The sequence below is a fragment of the Mastomys coucha genome, unplaced genomic scaffold (assembly GCF_008632895.1).
Source record: "Mastomys coucha isolate ucsf_1 unplaced genomic scaffold, UCSF_Mcou_1 pScaffold23, whole genome shotgun sequence".
Classification (NCBI taxonomy): domain Eukaryota; kingdom Metazoa; phylum Chordata; class Mammalia; order Rodentia; family Muridae; genus Mastomys; species Mastomys coucha.
This window is the reverse complement of record NW_022196906.1, coordinates 44,768,034-44,776,786: the sequence shown is the minus strand read 5'-3', so window position 1 is coordinate 44,776,786 and position 8,753 is coordinate 44,768,034. Positions and strand designations below refer to the sequence as shown.

Below are 8,753 nucleotides of genomic sequence, written 5' to 3'. Positions count from 1 at the left end.
ATGGGGACTCAAGTGGTTATGAGAGTCTGTAATTCCTCTGTGCCTGGAGCGCCCTCTGTAAGTGCTGGTGTGTTGTCGGGAGTGTGGTGACCTTACAAGACCTTCTGTGCTGTTCAGTGTAGAGCCTAAAACAAGATGTTGCCTTCCTTTCTTGCTCCTTCTCCTTGTAGAAATTCTAGCTCATTTCTAGAGCATCAATTCATTGTTTTTTTTTTTTTTCATGGAATTAATAAGACCAGAGAGGTTGGAAAACTCTAATCAGTACATGCATTATTTAAAAGATCTCAATAAAGTTTGTTCAAAAATAGTATTAATTACAGAGCATTTGAGAAACATAACAAATTATGATTTAAAAATTAAGAACTAGCTGTGCAGTACAGTGGTGATGCACGCCTTTAATTCCAGCACTTGGGAGCAGATCTCTGAGTTTGAGGCCTGCCTGGGCTGCAGAGTGAGTTCAAGGACAGCCAGCATTACACAGAGAAACCCTGTCCCAAAACAAAACAAAACAAACAAAACCTCTATCCTATAAGTCTCCCATCTAGAAGCAAACTGTGAATATTCCAGTCAATATTCTACTCTTTTCATTTATGCAAATGTTTTCTATGAGATCCTATTATATGTAAACTTTGACATTGTTAACTTCATGATATGTATATTTGTCTTTTAGTTTTATTATTATTTTATTTTTTGTGTATGGGTGTTTTGCCTCTGTGTATGTCTGTGCACCACATGCCTACTGCTGACAGAGGATAGAGGAGGGTGTTCAGTCCTTTAGAACTGAAGTTAAAGACAGCTGAGAGCTGGTATATAGGTGCTACTAATCAACCCTGGGTTCTCTGGAAGGTCAGCCAGGGTTCTTAACTGCTGAGCCATCTCTCCAGCTTGGTTGGCCTTTTGAGGCAGAGTTTTGTTATGTATCCTAGTCTGGCATTAAAATCACTGTGTAGGTCACAGTGAGGCAAATCTGCCTCAGCCTTTGAAGATCTGGGATTACAAGTGGCACTACCACTTTCCATGTCTACATTGATGCCCCCAGAGTGATAGTTAACGTTTTCTTTGCTGTTCATTGTACAGCCAATAAAGTCTATGAACCTATACACTACCATGCCTAGATTTGCTGTAGTCATCTTGAGTGTTGATCAGTCCCTGTTTATTGGATTTTTTTGAATCTCTCCACCAATCACATTGAAAATAAGCAACCTGGGAACTGGAGAGATGGCTCCACAGTTAAGAGCACTGACTGCTTTTGCAAAAGACCTGGGTTTGATTCCCAGCACTCACAGTTGCTGCCTTTAAGTCCAGTTCCAAGAGATCTGATGCCCTCTTCTGAACAGGAACACATGTAGTGAACAGGCAAAGTGTCCATATATTTAAAGAAGAAAACAGGCCAATTTAAGACTATTTAAAAAAGATAAGAACTTTATTTTTTAGAGATTGGTATTTTATTTTTCCCTTAAACCTGTATTTTAGCCGGGCGTTGGTGGCGCACGCCTTTAATCCCAGCACTTGGGAGGCAGAGGCAGGCGGATTTCTGAGTTCAAGGCCAGCCTGGTCTACAGAGTGAGTTCCAGGACAGCTGGGGCTACACAGAGAAACCCTGTCTCGAAAAACCAAAAAAAAAAAAAAAAAAAAAAAAAAAAAAAAAAAAACAAACCTGTATTTTATTATGTATTATAATACAACTTGCATATTAAATAGCACTATAATAGAATTATTGGTAGTGTTTTAATGAAGGACTTTATTTTTAACATTTTATTTGTGTGTGTGTGTGTGTGTGTGTGTGCACATGATAGTGGGTGTTGGAAATAGAATGGAACTCTTGATTCCCTGCAATGGCAGCACTCTTAACCACTGAGCCATATCTCCAGACCAGATATAGTTTCAAACAGAATAAAAAAAGAAACATTTTCAGGCTATAGAACCCTTCAACATAGGAAGAAAAAGCTAAACATAACTTCTTCTAAGTGGATCAGTGTGGCAATACAGTGACTAGTTGTGTCTTGTTCCTACCTCACTGATGGTCAGTGGGGTCAGAAAGAAAGCCTAGTGCTCACAGAGACATCCTTGGAGGAAGAGCACATTTTGGATTATTTTTCAATGCAAAAGTAGTTCTTGTTGTTTGAATACCAAGCAATTTGGTTCCATTTATCCAGGTATGAACATTGTACAGAATAAGGAAGAATGGTGACTTCAGATTTTATGCACATTCTTCAGAGGGCAGCTGGAAACCAGAATATGGAATCCAAGATATGAGGACCCTGAGCCCTAATGAGAGACTAGGTTTTACCAGTGTAGTTAGTAACAGTGAGGCCGGTGGTGATGGGCCAAGCAGAAGCATGGGAGCACAATTTTCCTAGTTGAGAGACTTGAGTCACTTCCACAACATCCACCAGATGTCGCTGTCTTGGTCCAATTGTCAACTGTGTTTGGCAGACAACCTGACACGCAATTTAGGGGAAAAAAATGTAGAACGCATTTCTGAATCATTTGCTTTGGCGAATCTGCTTGGGCATGGTTTATATCGAACCCTGCCACCTGGTGGGTATTTTGGCAACATTCTACCCGAGTCTCTCACCACTCTGTCCTGTTTTTCCTTTTGCCCATTTCTGGCTGTCACATCTACCCTGGGCTCTCTGTCCCTTGATGTTGAGTTCTCAGGTTGTCTATTCTGCCCTCTACCCTGGTTTCTTACTTCAGTATATGATGTGTATATATAAGTAGATCTTTTATTCTTCAAATTTGGCTAAAGGGATAGAGTCTGGCACATAAACTTATAACGAGGAACCAACATATGTTTAAAAAAAAGAGTGCATGGGTAAGTGAAAAGAAAATACAAGACACCAGACATTACACTTGGATTGAGAATACAGTAAGAGACAAGAAAAGACCGTGTAGCCTTAGATGCACTGTGATTACGAGATAACTGATAGAGTACTGAAGGTTCTAGACCTTTGCATTTGTCTGGGTTTGTTCGTTCGTTTGTTTGTTTGTTTCCAGTGACAGGAATTGAACAGGTTCTTATACACAGCAAGCAAACCTTTTACCACTGGGCTACATCAGCAGCCCTTTTAATACACTATTTCGAAGCATGGTCTTATTAAATTGCCAGACTAGCCTTGAACCCCCTGTAGCTCACTGAGACCTTGACTGTGTGAACCTCCTCAGTTTCCCGAGGAGCTGAGGTTATAGGTCAGTACCATCAGGCCTGGTTTAGACCTTTGAGTTTTGTGTTACTTTATTTTATCTTTTGATTTTTTGAGACAGTCTTATATAGCCCCGGCTGTCTTTGAACTCACTGTATATCCAATGATCACACTAAACTCTAGATCCTCCTGCCGCTACCTCCCAGTGCTAAAATTACAGGTATGTGCCACCATGTCTAGTTTGATCTTTGACTGTTTTTAACGTTTATTTTATATTATGTATATCAGTATTTTGTCATCTGTATGTATGTGCACAGCATGAATGGTTGGTGTCCATAGAAGTCAGAAAGGATGTCAGATCCCATGGAACTGGAGTTATGGATGGTTGTGAGTCATCATGTGGGTGCTGGGAACCTACCCTAGGTCTTCTGCAAGACTAACATTTCTTTAAACCATCAAGGCACCCACCCAGTCACATTGACCTTCTCATTTTCAAAAGAAAAGGATTAAGGAATTCAGTCAGCTTTGTATTTAGCATCTACAATGTGCCAGACGGTACATCTTCTTAGTTCTGGATTAAACAAAAAATACAAAAGTCCTGCACAAGTTTACTTATGAGCAGGAGAAGCTAACAAATAAATGAACAGTAAGTGAGATGTGGTGGATGCCTTCAACTGCAGCACCTGGGAGGCTAAAGCAGGAGGATAGCGTTTGAGGTTATCCTTGAAGGAAAAAAAAAGGACTGGGGCAATAGCTCAGTAAAGTGTCTCCTCTGCAAATTTGAGGAGCTGAGTTCAATCCCAGAAACCCTGTGAAGCTGCCAATGTAGTAGTGTCCTCTTATAATCACAATTCCGAGGAGGCAGAGGCAGGGAGTCTCCAGAAGCTGGCTGCTCAGTCAGCTTAGCCTAATTGCTGAGTCCCAAATACCAGTGAAAGCTCTTGTCTCAAAAAACAAGGTGGTGGTATGCGACCTCTGGCCTCTACTTGTGTGAGTACACAAGCATATGAATGCCTACATGCACACATACATACATACATACATATGTACCCACCCACTGTCCCCACAAGGAAAGGACAACAGAATGCCGAATATCCACAGTGATGGTGAAGGCTATTGGGAAAATAAGAACAAATCAGGCGAGACACCTAGGAGTGTGAGTAGGAGGGGGTATGGCCATTTACAATAGATCAGTAAGAGAAGGGCTGGGGCCTAAGGAACATTTGAGCAGGTGCATGAAGGAGGAGCAGGAACAAGCCATGGGTATGTGGAGAGGAATAAGACAGACTCTAATCAAGAGCGGTTACAAGAGGTCATAGAGGGCAGTGGTGGTGTGCTCAGGTAATAATATGCACAAAAGCCCTGATTCATTTTCAACACTAAAAGAATAAAAAGCAAAAGGCAAAAACAAAACAAAACAAAACAAAACAAACAAACAAAAAACCCCACAAAACCCAACAACAAACCAACCAACCAACCAAAAAAAAAAAAAAAAAGTATGGTCAAAGAAGTTTCACAGAGATATTCCGCATGCTAAGGATATGGGGAGCAGGAGAGTAGAATGTGGGACACTTAAAGCAGAGAGTCAGTGTGAAAACTCAGAGGTGAAAATGAGCCTTGGCAATCTGGGAGCCTTCTAGCCTGAACACAGGCGATCCCAGGGGAGGCCTTCTGAGCCAGACACAAAGAATTTCTATTTGATGTGCTACAGAAAGGAAGTGTGTAAAGACAGTGGACCCTGGGGTAGCAAGATGAATCTATTGTCCAAGAGTGATTATGATGAACATAGACGGGCAAGTGGAAGAATCTGGAGACAAAAGAGCAGTTTAGCCACACAGCGGCAGAGGTTTACCTAGCAGAGGAGGGTTTAGCTAGCATGCATGAGGCCCTGGGTTCAGCCCCAAGCACTGTGATAAGTCAATACATATACACATACATAAACACACAGTTTAGAAGCTAGGGCATGTTTGCCATCTTGACTGTTGGGTACAAACGTGTGTGTGTGTGTGTGTGTGTGTGCTGTCTCTGAATGTGAAAGAAGTTGTAAGCATGTGGCCCTTAAAGAACTCAGATGGTATGAGGAAACAAAAGGAAGATTAAAGAAATTATTTCAGGGAGTCATTGACTGTTTCATTGTTAGTTTTAATTATTGGTTTATGCAAGCTGCTTTTCTGCTTCTTTTCATCATGAATGACAGCTGTAGTGGCTATGTTAAATTTTTCATAGGTGTGAATCTCACACATTTTAGTTTTATACAGAGAGAAGTCACAGGCAGTGTTTTCACCAAATGACAGCTTTGTTTAAGGCTTAATGTCTTAATTATGCAAACATGTTATTACATTTATTAATAGATGGTTTGAATGCTTTTTCTAATGTTTCTTTCACTGGTTCATTCATTCATCTAGGAACATTAGGTTAGGATCTTCTATGTTGCAAGCATCAGATCAAAGTACTGTGCTGGGCTGAGCTCAGTGCCAGAGCACTTGCTTGGTACCTGTAGCCACAGATTCAGTTCCTGGCTTCAGCATTTAGTAATTAGGTCTGGAGCAAAAGTATTTATTCCCTAACCTCTCTTCATATGTAAATAGCAACTGTTCACTGTAGTCGTGACCATCACATAGGACATGGGACACAGTAAAATGAGATCAATTTTGCTATTCCATTAGAGATTTGAGTGGCTTTTAGTCTGTGGAAGAAGTACTTGCCATTGCTGCTAAGATGATGCAGGACTGATGAGGTCCAACAGATGCAGAATCAAACAGAAGCAGGAACCTGCAGAAAGCACTTTGCTTCAGTCAGTCCTTGCCCCTCGCCCAGGCCTGCTGCAGTGGAAGGAAGGGGTTGTAGCTCCCAGAGTGCTTTGTGGCAATCCCATAGACAGGCACTGCATTGTATGGATTATTGCCCCAGTCAGTGTTCTAACCCACTTCCAATCTAGCCCACTTCCTGCCCCAGCTCTTTATTGACATTGGAACAGCATGGGGTAGGGAACCTGGAACAGAATACACTCATGTCCCTCTGAGCTGAGTGTGGTTCTTTACCAGCCATGCTAACCATAGCTTCGGAGCAATTTTACATTATATGGACTAGCAGAAATTGTGTGTGTTTTCTAATCATGAGAGACATGCTGTATTTGAGCCATTATAGTCTGGGGAGACATCTCAGTGGTCTGAAACAGAATATTTTGAAATTATATCATCTATATTTAAATGAATTAAATGAGATAGCATCAAAATTTTAGTTACCTAATTGCGGTAGCTATATTTCAAGCATTCAGTAGCCCCATGTAGCTAGAAGCCACTGTTTTGGACAACATATAGAATATAGAATATTTCTAACTTAGAAAGTTCTAATAGACACTACTTCCCTAGGTTTTCAGGAACTGTACAATTAAAAAAAAAAAAAGTCTCTTGTTGCCTTCCAGCATGCTCTGAGGGTTATTGCAAAAGACACGAGCCCAGGCCTCCAAGGGCTTTATTTAGATCTCAGCCCCTGTAATTGATTTACCAAGTGACTGTAAGCACCTCTCCTTGTGTTGGCTTTTAAGTCAAATACATCTAGGTGTGGTACCACATGGCTGTAATCTTAGCACTTGAGAGGCAGAAACAAAAGGATTAGGAATTCAAGGTCATCTTTGGCTAATTAGGGAGCTGGAGACCAGCCAGGGCTACCTGAGGCCTCACCTCAAAAGACCAGAATGATAAGCAAATCAGTTGCTTAGTAAGTCTTCCTTCCAAAGCACTGAGCTCACAGGCATTGTTCTTACCAAAGACTGGTTTTTTAAGAAACAGTGATCTCTTGGCATAGATGACTGTAGGCCTCCCTCTGATGCCTGTCTGCAGGTCTCCCTCTGATGCCCACAACTGACTTATCAACTGAATGCTTTGGTTTTGCATCATTAAGTATGTAGATGTGCCTCGTGCAGTTCTATGCAATTGCAAGTCTTTCGCTTCTGCTCATAAAGGGCCCTATTGTCTTAAACGTAGGTTAGTGAGTCTCCTGGTGGTATTTTGCCTTGAACTGAAGGAACAGTGAGGAGTCTAGATGAACCACCCCTGCTAGGTGGTGGAGGACAGAGAGATCTGACTTCCAGAGTGCTCAGGATTAGTTTCACTTGGTGTTACTGTTTTCCTCCAGCTTCAGCCAGAGTGGAACCCTCAGGATTTAACTAGCTGAGTAACCAGCTCAGGGCAGATTGACACTCTGCTTCCTGCTTCTTGTGGTCAAAGGCACTTCTTTCTTTCTCCAGAAGAACTTTGTGTTTAGCAGCTTTAGATATCTAGTCAGGCCGTCTCAAGTAAGGGTTTTCTTATTCCCTAGTGACCCGAGGAAGAGGTCAATGTGTTTACTATGACTCAGTAGGCTCATTACTGACTTTTCTTGCTGAGGTCCTAATGGAGTTTGAGGGAGATGCAGGATGGCTAGAAAATGATTTGTAATTCCTTGATTATTGAGTTGTGTGTTCCCAACCAGCTGTGTCCTTGGACAAGGCTCTGACCTTCTCTGGGTCTTAACAGGGTAATTTCTCCCTTTTGTCTAGGATCACAAGAGGGAATGTAAAATGGACTTTCTTTCTCTCATTCTTTCTTTTCTTTCTTTCTTTTTTAAGATCAGTTACTCCAAACATGCAAATGACTAGTGTTCTTAAAAATAAACATCAAAGCTGTGACCTCAGCCAGGCCACAGATGTGAGAGAGGTCCTGTTACACCCATGGGTGCTGTACACTTGTCAATGTACAAGGGCAATTTTGGTGCTTTATTTTAAAAACCACTTATAAGTTTAGTTTCCTTTATTTATTTATTTATTTATTTAGAGACAAGGTCTCAGGTCTCACGATATGGCCTGGAACTATATGTGTCTGGCCTGGAACTTGCTATGCAGACCAGGCTAGCTTTGGACTTAGAACCTCTAGAGCGCTGATCTGATGTGTGTGTGTGTGTGTGTGTGTGTGAGAGAGTGAGTGTATGTGTGTGTGAGTGTGTATGTGTGTGTGTGTGAGTGTTTGTGTGTGTGTGTGTATTATTTTCAAAAGGAATGAATGTAACCTCGGTTGGCCAGAAACTGGCTATGTAGCCAAGGATGGCTCTTGATCCTTCTGCTTCCAGCTTCTAGTACAGAGTGATAGGTGTATACCATCATGCTGGGCCTTAGCAATTATCTTATTATTAAAATCAATTAATTAGTGTGGGTGTGGGGTGTGCGTGTGTGTGAGCGTAATGTGTGCCTGTACCGAGAGGAGTGTTCTCCCTTCCCCCTTCCCATGGCTCCTGGATTGAACTCAGGTGTCAAGCTTTTACAAGAGCCTTTATCCCCTGAGCCATCTTGCCCACTCTTACCCCTTAGCAGTTATTTTGTAAAGAAGATAGAAGAGATACATGTGATAATGCCTTGGTCATCCTTGGTGTGCCTCTGACGTTTCTGTTATGATAGTATGATTTATTTAGTGCTGTTCGGTACTTATGGTCTAATACTTAAAGAGCCCTACCCCCAGCCTCTCTCCTCTGACTCCCTTTTTATTGTTCTTTCTTGTCATTCTACTTCCTCTCATTTAAATTGCTTCATTCTCCAGCCCGGAGTGGAAAAAGGTTGCTGGTTGTCTTACTCTT

The 8,753-nt window shown here is 41.6% G+C and overlaps 1 protein-coding gene across 1 annotated transcript in view; it reads left to right on the top strand.

The window, feature by feature from the left end:
- The window catches only part of Dixdc1 (DIX domain containing 1), a 79,515-nt gene continuing 70,762 nt past the window's right edge, over positions 1-8,753 (top strand). The window contains exon 1 of the mRNA XM_031343001.1: positions 1-57. The gene's annotated coding sequence lies outside the window, so the exon portion shown is untranslated. The remainder of the gene's footprint in view (positions 58-8,753) is intronic.